We start from the raw sequence: 23132 nt of genomic DNA, 5'->3' as shown, positions 1-23132 counted from the left end.
GTGAGAGTGACCTAGTGTTGACTCAGTTTTTAATATGATATCTGAGTGAGAGTGACCTAGTATTGACTCAGTTTTTAATATGGTATCTGAGTGAGAGTGACCTAGTGTTGACTCAGTTTTTAATATGATATCTGAGTGAGAGTGACCTAGTGTTGACTCAGTTTTTAATATGGTATCTGAGTGAGAGTGACCTAGTGTTGACTCAGTTTTTAATATGATATCTGAGTGAGAGTGACCTAGTGTTGACTCAGTTTTTAATATGATATCTGAGTGAGAGTGACCTAGTGTTGACTCAGTTTTTAATATGATATCTGAGTGAGAGTGACCTAGTGTTGACTCAGTTTTTAATATGATATCTGAGTGAGAGTGACCTAGTATTGACTCGGTTTTTAATATGGTATCTGAGTGAGAGTGACCTAGTGTTGACTCAGTTTTTAATATGGTATCTGAGTGAGAGTGACCTAGTGTTGACTCGGTTTTTAATATGATATCTGAGTGAGAGTGACCTAGTGTTGACTCAGTTTTTAATATGGTATCTGAGTGAGAGTGACCTAGTGTTGACTCGGTTTTTAATATGATATCTGAGTGAGAGTGACCTAGTGTTGACTCAGTTTTTAATATGATATCTGAGTGAGAGTGACCTAGTGTTGACTCAGTTTTTAATATGGTATATGAGTGAGAGTGACCTAGTATTGACTCAGTTTTTAATATGATATCTGAGTGAGAGTGACCTAGTGTTGACTCAGTTTTTAATATGATATCTGAGTGAGAGTGACCTAGTATTGACTCGGTTTTTAATATGATATCTGAGTGAGAGTGACCTAGTATTGACTCAGTTTTTAATATGATATCTGAGTGAGAGTGACCTAGTGTTGACTCAGTTTTTAATATGATATCTGAGTGAGAGTGACCTAGTATTGACTCAGTTTTTAATATGGTATCTGAGTGAGAGTGACCTAGTGTTGACTCAGTTTTTAATATGGTATCTGAGTGAGAGTGACCTAGTGTTGACTCAGTTTTTAATATGATATCTGAGTGAGAGTGACCTAGTGTTGACTCAGTTTTTAATATATCTGATATGACTGAGTGAGAGTGACCTAGTATTGACTCAGTTTTTAATATGATATCTGAGTGAGAGTGACCTAGTATTGACTCAGTTTTTAATATGATATCTGAGTGAGAGTGACCTAGTATTGACTCAGTTTTTAATATGATATCTGAGTGAGAGTGACCTAGTGTTGACTCAGTTTTTAATATGATATCTGAGTGAGAGTGACCTAGTGTTGACTCAGTTTTTAATATGATATCTGAGTGAGAGTGACCTAGTGTTGACTCAGTTTTTAATATGATATCTGAGTGAGAGTGACCTAGTATTGACTCAGTTTTTAATATGGTATCTGAGTGAGAGTGACCTAGTGTTGACTCAGTTTTTAATATGATATCTGAGTGAGAGTGACCTAGTGTTGACTCAGTTTTTAATATGATATCTGAGTGAGAGTGACCTAGTATTGACTCGGTTTTTAATATGATATCTGAGTGAGAGTGACCTAGTATTGACTCAGTTTTTAATATGATATCTGAGTGAGAGTGACCTAGTATTGACTCAGTTTTTAATATGATATCTGAGTGAGAGTGACCTAGTGTTGACTCAGTTTTTAATATGATATCTGAGTGAGAGTGACCTAGTATTGACTCAGTTTTTAATATGATATCTGAGTGAGAGTGACCTAGTATTGACTCAGTTTTTAATATGATATCTGAGTGAGAGTGACCTAGTGTTGACTCAGTTTTTAATATGATATCTGAGTGAGAGTGACCTAGTGTTGACTCAGTTTTTAATATGATATCTGAGTGAGAGTGACCTAGTATTGACTCAGTTTTGAATATGGTATCTGAGTGAGAGTGACCTAGTGTTGACTCAGTTTTTAATATGGTATCTGAGTGAGAGTGACCTAGTGTTGACTCAGTTTTTAATATGGTATCTGAGTGAGAGTGACCTAGTGTTGACTCAGTTTTTAATATGATATCTGAGTGAGAGTGACCTAGTGTTGACTCAGTTTTTAATATGATATCTGAGTGAGAGTGACCTAGTGTTGACTCAGTTTTTAATATGATATCTGAGTGAGAGTGACCTAGTGTTGACTCAGTTTTTAATATGATATCTGAGTGAGAGTGACCTAGTATTGACTCAGTTTTTAATATGGTATCTGAGTGAGAGTGACCTAGTGTTGACTCAGTTTTTAATATGGTATCTGAGTGAGAGTGACCTAGTGTTGACTCGGTTTTTAATATGATATCTGAGTGAGAGTGACCTAGTGTTGACTCAGTTTTTAATATGGTATCTGAGTGAGAGTGACCTAGTGTTGACTCAGTTTTTAATATGATATCTGAGTGAGAGTGACCTAGTGTTGACTCAGTTTTTAATATGATATCTGAGTGAGAGTGACCTAGTGTTGACTCAGTTTTTAATATGGTATATGAGTGAGAGTGACCTAGTATTGACTCAGTTTTTAATATGATATCTGAGTGAGAGTGACCTAGTGACTCAGTTTTTAATATGATATCTGAGTGAGAGTGACCTAGTATTGACTCAGTTTTTAATATGATATCTGAGTGAGAGTGACCTAGTCGGTTTTTAATTGACTCAGTTTTTAATATGATATCTGAGTGAGAGTGACCTAGTGTTGACTCAGTTTTTAATATGATATCTGAGTGAGAGTGACCTAGTATTGACTCAGTTTTTAATATGATATCTGAGTGAGAGTGACCTAGTGTTGACTCAGTTTTTAATATGATATCTGAGTGAGAGTGACCTAGTGTTGACTCAGTTTTTAATATGATATCTGAGTGAGAGTGACCTAGTATTGACTCGGTTTTTAATATGATATCTGAGTGAGAGTGACCTAGTATTGACTCAGTTTTTAATATGATATCTGAGTGAGAGTGACCTAGTGTTGACTCAGTTTTTAATATGATATCTGAGTGAGAGTGACCTAGTGTTGACTCAGTTTTTAATATGATATCTGAGTGAGAGTGACCTAGTATTGACTCAGTTTTTAATATGGTATCTGAGTGAGAGTGACCTAGTGTTGACTCAGTTTTTAATATGGTATCTGAGTGAGAGTGACCTAGTGTTGACTCAGTTTTTAATATGGTATCTGAGTGAGAGTGACCTAGTGTTGACTCGGTTTTTAATATGATATCTGAGTGAGAGTGACCTAGTGTTGACTCAGTTTTTAATATGGTATCTGAGTGAGAGTGACCTAGTGTTGACTCGGTTTTTAATATGATATCTGAGTGAGAGTGACCTAGTGTTGACTCAGTTTTTAATATGATATCTGAGTGAGAGTGACCTAGTGTTGACTCAGTTTTTAATATGGTATTGAGTGAGAGTGACCTAGTATTGACTAGTTTTTAATATGATATCTGAGTGAGAGTGACCTAGTATTGACTCAGTTTTTAATATGATATCTGAGTGAGAGTGACCTAGTATTGACTCAGTTTTTAATATGATATCTGAGTGAGAGTGACCTAGTGTTGACTCAGTTTTTAATATGATATCTGAGTGAGAGTGACCTAGTGTTGACTCAGTTTTTAATATGATATCTGAGTGAGAGTGACCTAGTGTTGACTCAGTTTTTAATATGATATCTGAGTGAGAGTGACCTAGTGTTGACTCAGTTTTTAATATGATATCTGAGTGAGAGTGACCTAGTGTTGACTCAGTTTTTAATATGATATCTGAGTGAGAGTGACCTAGTGTTGACTCAGTTTTTAATATGATATCTGAGTGAGAGTGACCTAGTGTTGACTCAGTTTTTAATATGATATCTGAGTGAGAGTGACCTAGTGTTGACTCAGTTTTTAATATGATATCTGAGTGAGAGTGACCTAGTATTGACTCAGTTTTTAATATGATATCTGAGTGAGAGTGACCTAGTGTTGACTCAGTTTTTAATATGATATCTGAGTGAGAGTGACCTAGTTTGACTCAGTTTTTAATATGATATCTGAGTGAGAGTGACCTAGTGTTGACTCAGTTTTTAATATGATATCTGAGTGAGAGTGACCTAGTGTTGACTCAGTTTTTAATATGATATCTGAGTGAGAGTGACCTAGTGATATCTGAGTTGACTCAGTTTTTAATATGATATCTGAGTGAGAGTGACCTAGTGTTGACTCAGTTTTTAATATGATATCTGAGTGAGAGTGACCTAGTGTTGACTCAGTTTTTAATATGATATCTGAGTGAGAGTGACCTAGTGTTGACTCAGTTTTTAATATGATATCTGAGTGAGAGTGACCTAGTGTTGACTCAGTTTTTAATATGATATCTGAGTGAGAGTGACCTAGTGTTGCTCAGTTTTTAATATGATATCTGAGTGAGAGTGACCTAGTATTGACTCAGTTTTTAATATGATATCTGAGTGAGAGTGACCTAGTGTTGACTCAGTTTTTAATATGATATCTGAGTGAGAGTGACCTAGTGTTGACTCAGTTTTTAATATGATATCTGAGTGAGAGTGACCTAGTATTGACTCAGTTTTTAATATGATATCTGAGTGAGAGTGACCTAGTGTTGACTCAGTTTTTAATATGGTATCTGAGTGAGAGTGACCTAGTGTTGACTCAGTTTTTAATATGGTATCTGAGTGAGAGTGACCTAGTGTTGACTCGGTTTTTAATATGATATCTGAGTGAGAGTGACCTAGTGTTGACTCAGTTTTTAATATGGTATCTGAGTGAGAGTGACCTAGTGTTGACTCGGTTTTTAATATGATATCTGAGTGAGAGTGACCTAGTGTTGACTCAGTTTTTAATATGATATCTGAGTGAGAGTGACCTAGTGTTGACTCAGTTTTTAATATGGTATATGAGTGAGAGTGACCTAGTATTGACTCAGTTTTTAATATGATATCTGAGTGAGAGTGACCTAGTGTTGACTCAGTTTTTAATATGATATCTGAGTGAGAGTGACCTAGTATTGACTCAGTTTTTAATATGATATCTGAGTGAGAGTGACCTAGTATTGACTCAGTTTTTAATATGATATCTGAGTGAGAGTGACCTAGTGTTGACTCAGTTTTTAATATGATATCTGAGTGAGAGTGACCTAGTGTTGACTCAGTTTTTAATATGGTATCTGAGTGAGAGTGACCTAGTGTTGACTCAGTTTTTAATATGATATCTGAGTGAGAGTGACCTAGTGTTGACTCAGTTTTTAATATGATATCTGAGTGAGAGTGACCTAGTATTGACTCAGTTTTTAATATGATATCTGAGTGAGAGTGACCTAGTATTGACTCAGTTTTTAATATGATATCTGAGTGAGAGTGACCTAGTGTTGACTCAGTTTTTAATATGATATCTGAGTGAGAGTGACCTAGTGTTGACTCAGTTTTTAATATGATATCTGAGTGAGAGTGACCTAGTATTGACTCAGTTTTTAATATGATATCTGAGTGAGAGTGACCTAGTGTTGACTCAGTTTTTAATATGGTATCTGAGTGAGAGTGACCTAGTGTTGACTCAGTTTTTAATATGATATCTGAGTGAGAGTGACCTAGTGTTGACTCAGTTTTTAATATGATATCTGAGTGAGAGTGACCTAGTGTTGACTCAGTTTTTAATATGGTATCTGAGTGAGAGTGACCTAGTGTTGACTCGGTTTTTAATATGATATCTGAGTGAGAGTGACCTAGTGTTGACTCAGTTTTTAATATGATATCTGAGTGAGAGTGACCTAGTGTTGACTCAGTTTTTAATATGGTATATGAGTGAGAGTGACCTAGTATTGACTCAGTTTTTAATATGATATCTGAGTGAGAGTGACCTAGTATTGACTCAGTTTTTAATATGATATCTGAGTGAGAGTGACCTAGTATTGACTCAGTTTTTAATATGGTATCTGAGTGAGAGTGACCTAGTATTGACTCAGTTTTTAATATGATATCTGAGTGAGAGTGACCTAGTGTTGACTCAGTTTTTAATATGATATCTGAGTGAGAGTGACCTAGTATTGACTCAGTTTTTAATATGATATCTGAGTGAGAGTGACCTAGTGTTGACTCAGTTTTTAATATGATATCTGAGTGAGAGTGACCTAGTGTTGACTCAGTTTTTAATATGATATCTGAGTGAGAGTGACCTAGTGTTGACTCAGTTTTTAATATGATATCTGAGTGAGAGTGACCTAGTGTTGACTCAGTTTTTAATATGATATCTGAGTGAGAGTGACCTAGTGTTGACTCAGTTTTTAATATGATATCTGAGTGAGAGTGACCTAGTGTTGACTCAGTTTTTAATATGATATCTGAGTGAGAGTGACCTAGTGTTGACTCAGTTTTTAATATGATATCTGAGTGAGAGTGACCTAGTGTTGACTCAGTTTTTAATATGATATCTGAGTGAGAGTGACCTAGTATTGACTCAGTTTTTAATATGATATCTGAGTGAGAGTGACCTAGTGTTGACTCAGTTTTTAATATGATATCTGAGTGAGAGTGACCTAGTGTTGACTCAGTTTTTAATATGATATCTGAGTGAGAGTGACCTAGTGTTGACTCAGTTTTTAATATGATATCTGAGTGAGAGTGACCTAGTGTTGACTCAGTTTTTAATATGATATCTGAGTGAGAGTGACCTAGTGTTGACTCAGTTTTTAATATGATATCTGAGTGAGAGTGACCTAGTATTGACTCAGTTTTTAATATGTTTTTATATCTGAGTGAGAGTGACCTAGTGTTGACTCAGTTTTTAATATGATATCTGAGTGAGAGTGACCTAGTGTTGACTCAGTTTTTAATATGATATCTGAGTGAGAGTGACCTAGTATTGACTCAGTTTTTAATATGATATCTGAGTGAGAGTGACCTAGTGTTGACTCAGTTTTTAATATGATATCTGAGTGAGAGTGACCTAGTATTGACTCAGTTTTTAATATGATATCTGAGTGAGAGTGACCTAGTATTGACTCAGTTTTTAATATGATATCTGAGTGAGAGTGACCTAGTATTGACTCAGTTTTTAATATGATATCTGAGTGAGAGTGACCTAGTATTGACTCAGTTTTTAATATGATATCTGAGTGAGAGTGACCTAGTATTGACTCAGTTTTTAATATGATATCTGAGTGAGAGTGACCTAGTGTTGACTCAGTTTTTAATATGATATCTGAGTGAGAGTGACCTAGTGTTGACTCAGTTTTTAATATGATATCTGAGTGAGAGTGACCTAGTATTGACTCAGTTTTTAATATGATATCTGAGTGAGAGTGACCTAGTGTTGACTCAGTTTTTAATATGATATCTGAGTGAGAGTGACCTAGTATTGACTCAGTTTTTAATATGATATCTGAGTGAGAGTGACCTAGTGTTGACTCAGTTTTTAATATGGAGTATCTGAGTGAGAGTGACCTAGTATTGACTCAGTTTTTAATATGGTATCTGAGTGAGAGTGACCTAGTGTTGACTCAGTTTTTAATATGATATCTGAGTGAGAGTGACCTAGTTTGACTCAGTTTTTAATATGATATCTGAGTGAGAGTGACCTAGTGTTGACTCAGTTTTTAATATGATATCTGAGTGAGAGTGACCTAGTGTTGACTCAGTTTTTAATATGATATCTGAGTGAGAGTGACCTAGTGTTGACTCAGTTTTTAATATGATATCTGAGTGAGAGTGACCTAGTGTTGACTCAGTTTTTAATATGATATCTGAGTGAGAGTGACCTAGTATTGACTCAGTTTTTAATATGATATCTGAGTGAGAGTGACCTAGTGTTGACTCAGTTTTTAATATGATATCTGAGTGAGAGTGACCTAGTGTTGACTCAGTTTTTAATATGATATCTGAGTGAGAGTGACCTAGTGTTGACTCAGTTTTTAATATGATATCTGAGTGAGAGTGACCTAGTATTGACTCAGTTTTTAATATGATATCTGAGTGAGAGTGACCTAGTGTTGACTCAGTTTTTAATATGATATCTGAGTGAGAGTGACCTAGTGTTGACTCAGTTTTTAATATGATATCTGAGTGAGAGTGACCTAGTATTGACTCAGTTTTTAATATGATATCTGAGTGAGAGTGACCTAGTATTGACTCAGTTTTTAATATGATATCTGAGTGAGAGTGACCTAGTATTGACTCAGTTTTTAATATGATATCTGAGTGAGAGTGACCTAGTGTTGACTCAGTTTTTAATATGATATCTGAGTGAGAGTGACCTAGTGTTGACTCAGTTTTTAATATGATATCTGAGTGAGAGTGACCTAGTGTTGACTCAGTTTTTAATATGATATCTGAGTGAGAGTGACCTAGTGTTGACTCAGTTTTTAATATGATATCTGAGTGAGAGTGACCTAGTGTTGACTCAGTTTTTAATATGATATCTGAGTGAGAGTGACCTAGTATTGACTCAGTTTTTAATATGATATCTGAGTGAGAGTGACCTAGTGTTGACTCAGTTTTTAATATGATATCTGAGTGAGAGTGACCTAGTATTGACTCAGTTTTTAATATGATATCTGAGTGAGAGTGACCTAGTGTTGACTCAGTTTTTAATATGATATCTGAGTGAGAGTGACCTAGTGTTGACTCAGTTTTTAATATGATATCTGAGTGAGAGTGACCTAGTATTTTTAATATGATATCTGAGTGAGAGTGACCTAGTGTTGACTCAGTTTTTAATATGGTATCTGAGTGAGAGTGACCTAGTGTTGACTCAGTTTTTAATATGATATCTGAGTGAGAGTGACCTAGTGTTGACTCAGTTTTTAATATGATATCTGAGTGAGAGTGACCTAGTGTTGACTCAGTTTTTAATATGATATCTGAGTGAGAGTGACCTAGTGTTGACTCAGTTTTTAATATGGTATCTGAGTGAGAGTGACCTAGTGTTGACTCGGTTTTTAATATGATATCTGAGTGAGAGTGACCTAGTGTTGACTCAGTTTTTAATATGATATCTGAGTGAGAGTGACCTAGTGTTGACTCAGTTTTTAATATGGTATCTGAGTGAGAGTGACCTAGTATTGACTCAGTTTTTAATATGATATCTGAGTGAGAGTGACCTAGTATTGACTCAGTTTTTAATATGATATCTGAGTGAGAGTGACCTAGTGTTGACTCAGTTTTTAATATGATATCTGAGTGAGAGTGACCTAGTGTTGACTCAGTTTTTAATATGATATCTGAGTGAGAGTGACCTAGTGTTGACTCAGTTTTTAATATGATATCTGAGTGAGAGTGACCTAGTGTTGACTCAGTTTTTAATATGATATCTGAGTGAGAGTGACCTAGTGTTGACTCAGTTTTTAATATGATATCTGAGTGAGAGTGACCTAGTGTTGACTCAGTTTTTAATATGATATCTGAGTGAGAGTGACCTAGTGTTGACTCAGTTTTTAATATGATATCTGAGTGAGAGTGACCTAGTGTTGACTCAGTTTTTAATATGATATCTGAGTGAGAGTGACCTAGTATTGACTCAGTTTTTAATATGATATCTGAGTGAGAGTGACCTAGTGTTGACTCAGTTTTTAATATGATATCTGAGTGAGAGTGACCTAGTGTTGACTCAGTTTTTAATATGATATCTGAGTGAGAGTGACCTAGTATTGACTCAGTTTTTAATATGATATCTGAGTGAGAGTGACCTAGTATTGACTCAGTTTTTAATATGATATCTGAGTGAGAGTGACCTAGTATTGACTCAGTTTTTAATATGATATCTGAGTGAGAGTGACCTAGTGTTGACTCAGTTTTTAATATGATATCTGAGTGAGAGTGACCTAGTGTTGACTCAGTTTTTAATATGATATCTGAGTGAGAGTGACCTAGTGTTGACTCAGTTTTTAATATGATATCTGAGTGAGAGTGACCTAGTGTTGACTCAGTTTTTAATATGATATCTGAGTGAGAGTGACCTAGTGTTGACTCAGTTTTTAATATGATATCTGAGTGAGAGTGACCTAGTGTTGACTCAGTTTTTAATATGATATCTGAGTGAGAGTGACCTAGTGTTGACTCAGTTTTTAATATGATATCTGAGTGAGAGTGACCTAGTATTGACTCAGTTTTTAATATGATATCTGAGTGAGAGTGACCTAGTATTGACTCAGTTTTTAATATGATATCTGAGTGAGAGTGACCTAGTGTTGACTCAGTTTTTAATATGATATCTGAGTGAGAGTGACCTAGTATTGACTCAGTTTTTAATATGATATCTGAGTGAGAGTGACCTAGTGTTGACTCAGTTTTTAATATGATATCTGAGTGAGAGTGACCTAGTATTGACTCAGTTTTTAATATGATATCTGAGTGAGAGTGACCTAGTGTTGACTCAGTTTTTAATATGATATCTGAGTGAGAGTGACCTGAGCTCAGTTTTTAATATGATATCTGAGTGAGAGTGACCTAGTGTTGACTCAGTTTTTAATATGTATCTGAGTGAGAGTGACCTAGTATTGACTCAGTTTTTAATATGATATCTGAGTGAGAGTGACCTAGTGTTGACTCAGTTTTTAATATGATATCTGAGTGAGAGTGACCTAGTATTGACTCAGTTTTTAATATGATATCTGAGTGAGAGTGACCTAGTGTTGACTCAGTTTTTAATATGATATCTGAGTGAGAGTGACCTAGTGTTGACTCAGTTTTTAATATGATATCTGAGTGAGAGTGACCTAGTGTTGACTCAGTTTTTAATATGATATCTGAGTGAGAGTGACCTAGTGTTGACTCAGTTTTTAATATGATATCTGAGTGAGAGTGACCTAGTATTGACTCAGTTTTTAATATGATATCTGAGTGAGAGTGACCTAGTGTTGACTCAGTTTTTAATATGATATCTGAGTGAGAGTGACCTAGTGTTGACTCAGTTTTTAATATGATATCTGAGTGAGAGTGACCTAGTGTTGACTCAGTTTTTAATATGATATCTGAGTGAGAGTGACCTAGTATTGACTCAGTTTTTAATATGATATCTGAGTGAGAGTGACCTAGTGTTGACTCAGTTTTTAATATGATATCTGAGTGAGAGTGACCTAGTGTTGACTCAGTTTTTAATATGATATCTGAGTGAGAGTGACCTAGTATTGACTCAGTTTTTAATATGATATCTGAGTGAGAGTGACCTAGTATTGACTCGGTTTTTAATATGATATCTGAGTGAGAGTGACCTAGTATTGACTCAGTTTTTAATATGATATCTGAGTGAGAGTGACCTAGTGTTGACTCAGTTTTTAATATGATATCTGAGTGAGAGTGACCTAGTGTTGACTCAGTTTTTAATATGATATCTGAGTGAGAGTGACCTAGTGTTGACTCAGTTTTTAATATGATATCTGAGTGAGAGTGACCTAGTGTTGACTCAGTTTTTAATATGATATCTGAGTGAGAGTGACCTAGTGTTGACTCAGTTTTTAATATGATATCTGAGTGAGAGTGACCTAGTGTTGACTCAGTTTTTAATATGATATCTGAGTGAGAGTGACCTAGTATTGACTCAGTTTTTAATATGATATCTGAGTGAGAGTGACCTAGTGTTGACTCAGTTTTTAATATGATATCTGAGTGAGAGTGACCTAGTGTTGACCTAGTATCTGAGTTGACTAGTATTGACTCAGTTTTTAATATGGTATCTGAGTGAGAGTGACCTAGTGTTGACTCAGTTTTTAATATGGTATCTGAGTGAGAGTGACCTAGTGTTGACTCAGTTTTTAATATGGTATCTGAGTGAGAGTGACCTAGTGTTGACTCGGTTTTTAATATGATATCTGAGTGAGAGTGACCTAGTGTTGACTCAGTTTTTAATATGGTATCTGAGTGAGAGTGACCTAGTGTTGACTCGGTTTTTAATATGATATCTGAGTGAGAGTGACCTAGTGTTGACTCAGTTTTTAATATGATATCTGAGTGAGAGTGACCTAGTGTTGACTCAGTTTTTAATATGGTATATGAGTGAGAGTGACCTAGTATTGACTCAGTTTTTAATATGATATCTGAGTGAGAGTGACCTAGTATTGACTCAGTTTTTAATATGGTATCTGAGTGAGAGTGACCTAGTGTTGACTCAGTTTTTAATATGATATCTGAGTGAGAGTGACCTAGTGTTGACTCAGTTTTTAATATGATATCTGAGTGAGAGTGACCTAGTGTTGACTCAGTTTTTAATATGATATCTGAGTGAGAGTGACCTAGTGTTGACTCAGTTTTTAATATGATATCTGAGTGAGAGTGACCTAGTGTTGACTCAGTTTTTAATATGATATCTGAGTGAGAGTGACCTAGTGTTGACTCAGTTTTTAATATGATATCTGAGTGAGAGTGACCTAGTGTTGACTCAGTTTTTAATATGATATCTGAGTGAGAGTGACCTAGTGTTGACTCAGTTTTTAATATGATATCTGAGTGAGAGTGACCTAGTATTGACTCAGTTTTTAATATGATATCTGAGTGAGAGTGACCTAGTGTTGACTCAGTTTTTAATATGATATCTGAGTGAGAGTGACCTAGTGTTGACTCAGTTTTTAATATGATATCTGAGTGAGAGTGACCTAGTATTGACTCAGTTTTTAATATGATATCTGAGTGAGAGTGACCTAGTATTGACTCAGTTTTTAATATGATATCTGAGTGAGAGTGACCTAGTATTGACTCAGTTTTTAATATGATATCTGAGTGAGAGTGACCTAGTGTTGACTCAGTTTTTAATATGATATCTGAGTGAGAGTGACCTAGTGTTGACTCAGTTTTTAATATGATATCTGAGTGAGAGTGACCTAGTGTTGACTCAGTTTTTAATATGATATCTGAGTGAGAGTGACCTAGTGTTGACTCAGTTTTTAATATGATATCTGAGTGAGAGTGACCTAGTATTGACTCAGTTTTTAATATGATATCTGAGTGAGAGTGACCTAGTGTTGACTCAGTTTTTAATATGATATCTGAGTGAGAGTGACCTAGTGTTGACTCAGTTTTTAATATGATATCTGAGTGAGAGTGACCTAGTGTTGACTCAGTTTTTAATATGATATCTGAGTGAGAGTGACCTAGTGTTGACTCAGTTTTTAATATGATATCTGAGTGAGAGTGACCTAGTGTTGACTCAGTTTTTAATATGATATCTGAGTGAGAGTGACCTAGTGTTGACTCAGTTTTTAATATGATATCTGAGTGAGAGTGACCTAGTGTTGACTCAGTTTTTAATATGGTATCTGAGTGAGAGTGACCTAGTGTTGACTCAGTTTTTAATATGATATCTGAGTGAGAGTGACCTAGTGTTGACTCAGTTTTTAATATGATATCTGAGTGAGAGTGACCTAGTATTGACTCAGTTTTTAATATGATATCTGAGTGAGAGTGACCTAGTGTTGACTCAGTTTTTAATATGATATCTGAGTGAGAGTGACCTAGTATTGACTCAGTTTTTAATATGGTATCTGAGTGAGAGTGACCTAGTGTTGACTCAGTTTTTAATATGATATCTGAGTGAGAGTGACCTAGTACTCAGTTTTTAATATGGTATCTGAGTGAGAGTGACCTAGTGTTGACTCAGTTTTTAATATGATATCTGAGTGAGAGTGACCTAGTGTTGACTCAGTTTTTAATATGATATCTGAGTGAGAGTGACCTAGTGTTGACTCAGTTTTTAATATGATATCTGAGTGAGAGTGACCTAGTATTGACTCAGTTTTTAATATGAGAGTATCTGATATCTGAGTGAGAGTGACCTAGTATTGACTCGTATGATATCTGAGTGAGAGTGACCTAGTATTGACTCAGTTTTTAATATGATATCTGAGTGAGAGTGACCTAGTGTTGACTCAGTTTTTAATATGATATCTGAGTGAGAGTGACCTAGTGTTGACTCAGTTTTTAATATGATATCTGAGTGAGAGTGACCTAGTGTTGACTCAGTTTTTAATATGATATCTGAGTGAGAGTGACCTAGTGTTGACTCAGTTTTTAATATGATATCTGAGTGAGAGTGACCTAGTGTTGACTCAGTTTTTAATATGATATCTGAGTGAGAGTGACCTAGTGTTGACTCAGTTTTTAATATGATATCTGAGTGAGAGTGACCTAGTATTGACTCAGTTTTTAATATGATATCTGAGTGAGAGTGACCTAGTGTTGACTCAGTTTTTAATATGATATCTGAGTGAGAGTGACCTAGTGTTGACTCAGTTTTTAATATGATATCTGAGTGAGAGTGACCTAGTATTGACTCAGTTTTTAATATGATATCTGAGTGAGAGTGACCTAGTATTGACTCGGTTTTTAATATGATATCTGAGTGAGAGTGACCTAGTATTGACTCAGTTTTTAATATGATATCTGAGTGAGAGTGACCTAGTGTTGACTCAGTTTTTAATATGATATCTGAGTGAGAGTGACCTAGTGTTGACTCAGTTTTTAAGTTGATATCTGAGTGAGAGTGACCTAGTGTTGACTCAGTTTTTAATATGATATCTGAGTGAGAGTGACCTAGTGTTGACTCAGTTTTTAATATGATATCTGAGTGAGAGTGACCTAGTATTGACTCAGTTTTTAATATGATATCTGAGTGAGAGTGACCTAGTGTTGACTCAGTTTTTAATATGATATCTGAGTGAGAGTGACCTAGTATTGACTCAGTTTTTAATATGATATCTGAGTGAGAGTGACCTAGTGTTGACTCAGTTTTTAATATGATATCTGAGTGAGAGTGACCTAGTGTTGACTCAGTTTTTAATATGATATCTGAGTGAGAGTGACCTAGTATTGACTCAGTTTTTAATATGGTATCTGAGTGAGAGTGACCTAGTGTTGACTCAGTTTTTAATATGGTATCTGAGTGAGAGTGACCTAGTGTTGACTCAGTTTTTAATATGGTATCTGAGTGAGAGTGACCTAGTGTTGACTCGGTTTTTAATATGATATATGAGTGAGAGTGACCTAGTGTTGACTCAGTTTTTAATATGGTATCTGAGTGAGAGTGACCTAGTGTTGACTCGGTTTTTAATATGATATCTGAGTGAGAGTGACCTAGTGTTGACTCAGTTTTTAATATGATATCTGAGTGAGAGTGACCTAGTGTTGACTCAGTTTTTAATATGGTATCTGAGTGAGAGTGACCTAGTATTGACTCAGTTTTTAATATGATATCTGAGTGAGAGTGACCTAGTATTGACTCAGTTTTTAATATGGTATCTGAGTGAGAGTGACCTAGTGTTGACTCAGTTTTTAATATGATATCTGAGTGAGAGTGACCTAGTGTTGACTCAGTTTTTAATATGATATCTGAGTGAGAGTGACCTAGTGTTGACTCAGTTTTTAATATGATATCTGAGTGAGAGTGACCTAGTATTGACTCAGTTTTTAATATGGTATCTGAGTGAGAGTGACCTAGTGTTGACTCAGTTTTTAATATGATATCTGAGTGAGAGTGACCTAGTGTTGACTCAGTTTTTAATATGGTATCTGAGTGAGAGTGACCTAGTGTTGACTCAGTTTTTAATATGATATCTGAGTGAGAGTGACCTAGTGTTGACTCAGTTTTTAATATGATATCTGAGTGAGAGTGACCTAGTATTGACTCAGTTTTTAATATGATATCTGAGTGAGAGTGACCTAGTGTTGACTCAGTTTTTAATATGATATCTGAGTGAGAGTGACCTAGTGTTGACTCAGTTTTTAATATGATATCTGAGTGAGAGTGACCTAGTATTGACTCAGTTTTTAATATGATATCTGAGTGAGAGTGACCTAGTATTGACTCAGTTTTTAATATGATATCTGAGTGAGAGTGACCTAGTGTTGACTCAGTTTTTAATATGATATCTGAGTGAGAGTGACCTAGTGTTGACTCAGTTTTTAATATGATATCTGAGTGAGAGTGACCTAGTGTTGACTCAGTTTTTAATATGATATCTGAGTGAGAGTGACCTAGTGTTGACTCAGTTTTTAATATGATATCTGAGTGAGAGTGACCTAGTATTGACTCAGTTTTTAATATGATATCTGAGTGAGAGTGACCTAGTGTTGACTCAGTTTTTAATATGATATCTGAGTGAGAGTGACCTAGTGTTGACTCAGTTTTTAATATGATATCTGAGTGAGAGTGACCTAGTGTTGACTCAGTTTTTAATATGATATCTGAGTGAGAGTGACCTAGTGTTGACTCAGTTTTTAATATGGTATCTGAGTGAGAGTGACCTAGTGTTGACTCGGTTTTTAATATGATATCTGAGTGAGAGTGACCTAGTGTTGACTCAGTTTTTAATATGATATCTGAGTGAGAGTGACCTAGTGTTGTTTCAGTTTTTAATATGGTATATGAGTGAGAGTGACCTAGTATTGACTCAGTTTTTAATATGATATCTGAGTGAGAGTGACCTAGTGTTGACTCAGTTTTTAATATGATATCTGAGTGAGAGTGACCTAGTATTGACTCAGTTTTTAATATGGTATCTGAGTGAGAGTGACCTAGTGTTGACTCAGTTTTTAATATGATATCTGAGTGAGAGTGACCTAGTATTGACTCAGTTTTTAATATGGTATCTGGGTGAGAGTGACCTAGTGTTGACTCAGTTTTTAATATGATATCTGAGTGAGAGTGACCTAGTGTTGACTCAGTTTTTAATATGGTATCTGAGTGAGAGTGACCTAGTGTTGACTCAGTTTTTAATATGATATCTGAGTGAGAGTGACCTAGTGTTGACTCAGTTTTTAATATGATATCTGAGTGAGAGTGACCTAGTATTGACTCAGTTTTTAATATGATATCTGAGTGAGAGTGACCTAGTGTTGACTCAGTTTTTAATATGATATCTGAGTGAGAGTGACCTAGTGTTGACTCAGTTTTTAATATGATATATTGAGTGAGAGTGACCTAGTATTGACTCAGTTTTTAATATGATATCTGAGTGAGAGTGACCTAGTATTGACTCAGTTTTTAATATGATATCTGAGTGAGAGTGACCTAGTATTGACTCAGTTTTTAATATGATATCTGAGTGAGAGTGACCTAGTATTGACTCAGTTTTTAATATGATATCTGAGTGAGAGTGACCTAGTGTTGACTCAGTTTTTAATATGATATCTGAGTGAGAGTGACCTAGTGTTGACTCAGTTTTTAATATGATATCTGAGTGAGAGTGACCTAGTGTTGACTCAGTTTTTAATATGATATCTGAGTGAGAGTGACCTAGTGTTGACTCAGTTTTTAATATGATATCTGAGTGAGAGTGACCTAGTATTGACTCAGTTTTTAATATGATATCTGAGTGAGAGTGACCTAGTGTTGACTCAGTTTTTAATATGATATCTGAGTGAGAGTGACCTAGTGTTGACTCAGTTTTTAATATGATATCTGAGTGAGAGTGACCTAGTGTTGACTCAGTTTTTAATATGATATCTGAGTGAGAGTGACCTAGTATTGACTCAGTTTTTAATATGATATCTGAGTGAGAGTGACCTAGTGTTGACTCAGTTTTTAATATGATATCTGAGTGAGAGTGACCTAGTGTTGACTCAGTTTTTAATATGGTATCTGAGTGAGAGTGACCTAGTGTTGACTCGGTTTTTAATATGATATCTGAGTGAGAGTGACCTAGTGTTGACTCAGTTTTTAATATGATATCTGAGTGAGAGTGACCTAGTATTGACTCAGTTTTTAATATGATATCTGAGTGAGAGTGACCTAGTATTGACTCAGTTTTTAATATGATATCTGAGTGAGAGTGACCTAGTATTGACTCAGTTTTTAATATGATATCTGAGTGAGAGTGACCTAGTGTTGACTCAGTTTTTAATATGATATCTGAGTGAGAGTGACCTAGTGTTGACTCAGTTTTTAATATGATATCTGAGTGAGAGTGACCTAGTATTGACTCAGTTTTTAATATGATATCTGAGTGAGAGTGACCTAGTGTTGACTCAGTTTTTAATATGATATCTGAGTGAGAGTGACCTAGTGTTGACTCAGTTTTTAATATGATATCTGAGTGAGAGTGACCTAGTGTTGACTCAGTTTTTAATATGATATCTGAGTGAGAGTGACCTAGTGTTGACTCAGTTTTTAATATGATATCTGAGTGAGAGTGACCTAGTGTTGACTCAGTTTTTAATATGATATCTGAGTGAGAGTGACCTAGTGTTGACTCAGTTTTTAATATGATATCTGAGTGAGAGTGACCTAGTGTTGACTCAGTTTTTAATATGATATCTGAGTGAGAGTGACCTAGTGTTGACTCAGTTTTTAATATGATATCTGAGTGAGAGTGACCTAGTTTGACTCAGTTTTTAATATGATATCTGAGTGAGAGTGACCTAGTATTGACTCAGTTTTTAATATGATATCTGAGTGAGAGTGACCTAGTGTTGACTCAGTTTTTAATATGATATCTGAGTGAGAGTGACCTAGTGTTGACTCAGTTTTTAATATGATATCTGAGTGAGAGTGACCTAGTATTGACTCAGTTTTTAATATGATATCTGAGTGAGAGTGACCTAGTATTGACTCAGTTTTTAATATGATATCTGAGTGAGAGTGACCTAGTATTGACTCAGTTTTTAATATGATATCTGAGTGAGAGTGACCTAGTGTTGACTCAGTTTTTAATATGATATCTGAGTGAGAGTGACCTAGTGTTGACTCAGTTTTTAATATGATATCTGAGTGAGAGTGACCTAGTGTTGACTCAGTTTTTAATATGATATCTGAGTGAGAGTGACCTAGTGTTGACTCAGTTTTTAATATGATATCTGAGTGAGAGTGACCTAGTATTGACTCAGTTTTTAATATGATATCTGAGTGAGAGTGACCTAGTGTTGACTCAGTTTTTAATATGATATCTGAGTGAGAGTGACCTAGTGTTGACTCAGTTTTTAATATGATATCTGAGTGAGAGTGACCTAGTGTTGACTCAGTTTTTAATATGATATCTGAGTGAGAGTGACCTAGTGTTGACTCAGTTTTTAATATGATATCTGAGTGAGAGTGACCTAGTGTTGACTCAGTTTTTAATATGATATCTGAGTGAGAGTGACCTAGTGTTGACTCAGTTTTTAATATGGTATCTGAGTGAGAGTGACCTAGTGTTGACTCAGTTTTTAATATGATATCTGAGTGAGAGTGACCTAGTGTTGACTCAGTTTTTAATATGGTATCTGAGTGAGAGTGACCTAGTGTTGACTCAGTTTTTAATATGATATCTGAGTGAGAGTGACCTAGTGTTGACTCAGTTTTTAATATGATATCTGAGTGAGAGTGACCTAGTATTGACTCAGTTTTTAATATGATATCTGAGTGAGAGTGACCTAGTGTTGACTCAGTTTTTAATATGATATCTGAGTGAGAGTGACCTAGTGTTGACTCAGTTTTTAATATGATATCTGAGTGAGAGTGACCTAGTATTGACTCAGTTTTTAATATGATATCTGAGTGAGAGTGACCTAGTATTGACTCGGTTTTTAATATGATATCTGAGTGAGAGTGACCTAGTATTGACTCAGTTTTTAATATGATATCTGAGTGAGAGTGACCTAGTGTTGACTCAGTTTTTAATATGATATCTGAGTGAGAGTGACCTAGTGTTGACTCAGTTTTTAATATGATATCTGAGTGAGAGTGACCTAGTGTTGACTCAGTTTTTAATATGATATCTGAGTGAGAGTGACCTAGTGTTGACTCAGTTTTTAATATGATATCTGAGTGAGAGTGACCTAGTGTTGACTCAGTTTTTAATATGATATCTGAGTGAGAGTGACCTAGTGTTGACTCAGTTTTTAATATGATATCTGAGTGAGAGTGACCTAGTGTTGACTCAGTTTTTAATATGATATCTGAGTGAGAGTGACCTAGTGTTGACTCAGTTTTTAATATGATATCTGAGTGAGAGTGACCTAGTGTTGACTCAGTTTTTAATATGATATCTGAGTGAGAGTGACCTAGTGTTGACTCAGTTTTTAATATGGTATCTGAGTGAGAGTGACCTAGTGTTGACTCAGTTTTTAATATGATATCTGAGTGAGAGTGACCTAGTATTGACTCAGTTTTTAATATGGTATCTGAGTGAGAGTGACCTAGTGTTGACTCAGTTTTTAATATTATATCTGAGTGAGAGTGACCTAGTGTTGACTCAGTTTTTAATATGATATCTGAGTGAGAGTGACCTAGTGTTGACTCAGTTTTTAATATGATATCTGAGTGAGAGTGACCTAGTGTTGACTCAGTTTTTAATATGATATCTGAGTGAGAGTGACCTAGTGTTGACTCAGTTTTTAATATGGTATCTGAGTGAGAGTGACCTAGTGTTGACTCGGTTTTTAATATGGTATCTGAGTGAGAGTGACCTAGTATTGACTCAGTTTTTAATATGGTATCTGAGTGAGAGTGACCTAGTGTTGACTCAGTTTTTAATATGATATCTGAGTGAGAGTGACCTAGTATTGACTCGGTTTTTAATATGATATCTGAGTGAGAGTGACCTAGTATTGACTCAGTTTTTAATATGGTATCTGAGTGAGAGTGACCTAGTATTGACTCAGTTTTTAATATGATATCTGAGTGAGAGTGACCTAGTATTGACTCAGTTTTTAATATGGTATCTGAGTGAGAGTGACCTAGTATTGACTCAGTTTTTAATATGATATCTGAGTGAGAGTGACCTAGTGTTGACTCAGTTTTTAATATGGTATCTGAGTGAGAGTGACCTAGTGTTGACTCAGTTTTTAATATGATATCTGAGTGAGAGTGACCTAGTATTGACTCAGTTTTTAATATGATATCTGAGTGAGAGTGACCTAGTATTGACTCAGTTTTTAATATGGTATCTAAATGAGAGTGACCTAGTATTGACTCAGTTTTTAATATGATATCTGAGTGAGAGTGACCTAGTGTTGACTCAGTTTTTAATATGGTATCTGAGTGAGAGTGACCTAGTGTTGACTCAGTTTTTAATATGATATCTGAGTGAGAGTGACCTAGTATTGACTCAGTTTTTAATATGATATCTGAGTGAGAGTGACCTAGTGTTGACTCAGTTTTTAATATGATATCTGAGTGAGAGTGACCTAGTATTGACTCAGTTTTTAATATGATATCTGAGTGAGAGTGACCTAGTATTGACTCAGTTTTTAATATGATATCTGAGTGAGAGTGACCTAGTATTGACTCAGTTTTTAATATGATATCTGAGTGAGAGTGATCTAGTATTGACTCAGTTTTTAATATGATATCTGAGTGAGAGTGACCTAGTGTTGACTCAGTTTTTAATATGATATCTGAGTGAGAGTGACCTAGTGTTGACTCAGTTTTTAATATGATATCTGAGTGAGAGTGACCTAGTGTTGACTCAGTTTTTAATATGATATCTGAGTGAGAGTGACCTAGTGTTGACTCAGTTTTTAATATGATATCTGAGTGACCTAGTGTTGACTCAGTTTTTAATATGATATCTGAGTGAGAGTGACCTAGTATTGACTCGGTTTTTAATATGATATCTGAGTGAGAGTGACCTAGTATTGACTCAGTTTTTAATATGATATCTGAGTGAGAGTGACCTAGTATTGACTCAGTTTTTAATATGATATCTGAGTGAGAGTGACCTAGTATTGACTCAGTTTTTAATATGGTATCTGAGTGAGAGTGACCTAGTATTGACTCAGTTTTTAATATGATATCTGAGTGAGAGTGACCTAGTGTTGACTCAGTTTTTAATATGGTATCTGAGTGAGAGTGACCTAGTGTTGACTCAGTTTTTAATATGATATCTGAGTGAGAGTGACCTAGTATTGACTCAGTTTTTAATATGGTATCTGAGTGAGAGTGACCTAGTGTTGACTCAGTTTTTAATATTATATCTGAGTGAGAGTGACCTAGTGTTGACTCAGTTTTTAATATGATATCTGAGTGAGAGTGACCTAGTGTTGACTCAGTTTTTAATATGATATCTGAGTGAGAGTGACCTAGTGTTGACTCAGTTTTTAATATGATATCTGAGTGAGAGTGACCTAGTGTTGACTCAGTTTTTAATATGGTATCTGAGTGAGAGTGACCTAGTGTTGACTCGGTTTTTAATATGGTATCTGAGTGAGAGTGACCTAGTATTGACTCAGTTTTTAATATGGTATCTGAGTGAGAGTGACCTAGTATTGACTCAGTTTTTAATATGATATCTGAGTGAGAGTGACCTAGTATTGACTCAGTTTTTAATATGGTATCTAAATGAGAGTGACCTAGTATTGACTCAGTTTTTAATATGATATCTGAGTGAGAGTGACCTAGTGTTGACTCAGTTTTTAATATGGTATCTGAGTGAGAGTGACCTAGTGTTGACTCAGTTTTTAATATGATATCTGAGTGAGAGTGACCTAGTATTGACTCAGTTTTTAATATGGTATCTGAGTGAGAGTGACCTAGTGTTGACTCAGTTTTTAATATGATATCTGAGTGAGAGTGACCTAGTATTGACTCAGTTTTTAATATGGTATCTAAATGAGAGTGACCTAGTATTGACTCAGTTTTTAATATGATATCTGAGTGAGAGTGACCTAGTGTTGACTCAGTTTTTAATATGGTATCTGAGTGAGAGTGACCTAGTGTTGACTCAGTTTTTAATATGATATCTGAGTGAGAGTGACCTAGTATTGACTCAGTTTTTAATATGGTATCTGAGTGAGAGTGACCAAGTGTTGACTCAGTTTTTAATATGATATCTGAGTGAGAGTGACCTAGTATTGACTCAGTTTTTAATATGATATCTGAGTGAGAGTGACCGAGTATTGACTCAGTTTTTAATATGATATCTGAGTGAGAGTGACCTAGTATTGACTCAGTTTTTAATATGATATCTGAGTGAGAGTGATCTAGTATTGACTCCGTTTTTAATATGATATCTGAGTGAGAGTGACCTAGTATTGACTCAGTTTTTAATATGATATCTGAGTGAGAGTGACCTAGTATTGACTCAGTTTTTAATATGGTATCTGAGTGAGAGTGACCTAGTGTTGACTCAGTTTTTAATATGATATCTGAGTGAGAGTGACCTAGTGTTGACTCAGTTTTTAATATGGTATCTGAGTGAGAGTGACCTAGTATTGACTCAGTTTTTAATATGATATCTGAGTGAGAGTGACCTAGTGTTG

The 23132-nt window shown here is 35.3% G+C and overlaps 1 protein-coding gene across 2 annotated transcripts in view; it reads right to left on the bottom strand.

The window, feature by feature from the left end:
- Window positions 1-23132, bottom strand: part of LOC139390803 (moesin-like) — a 48967-nt gene that overhangs the window by 13834 nt on the left and 12001 nt on the right. The gene's annotated exons all lie outside the window — the stretch shown is intronic.

The sequence above is a fragment of the Oncorhynchus clarkii genome, chromosome 31 (assembly GCF_045791955.1).
Source record: "Oncorhynchus clarkii lewisi isolate Uvic-CL-2024 chromosome 31, UVic_Ocla_1.0, whole genome shotgun sequence".
NCBI classification, from domain to species: Eukaryota; Metazoa; Chordata; class Actinopteri; order Salmoniformes; family Salmonidae; genus Oncorhynchus; species Oncorhynchus clarkii.
This window is presented reverse-complemented; position numbering and strand designations above follow the sequence as displayed.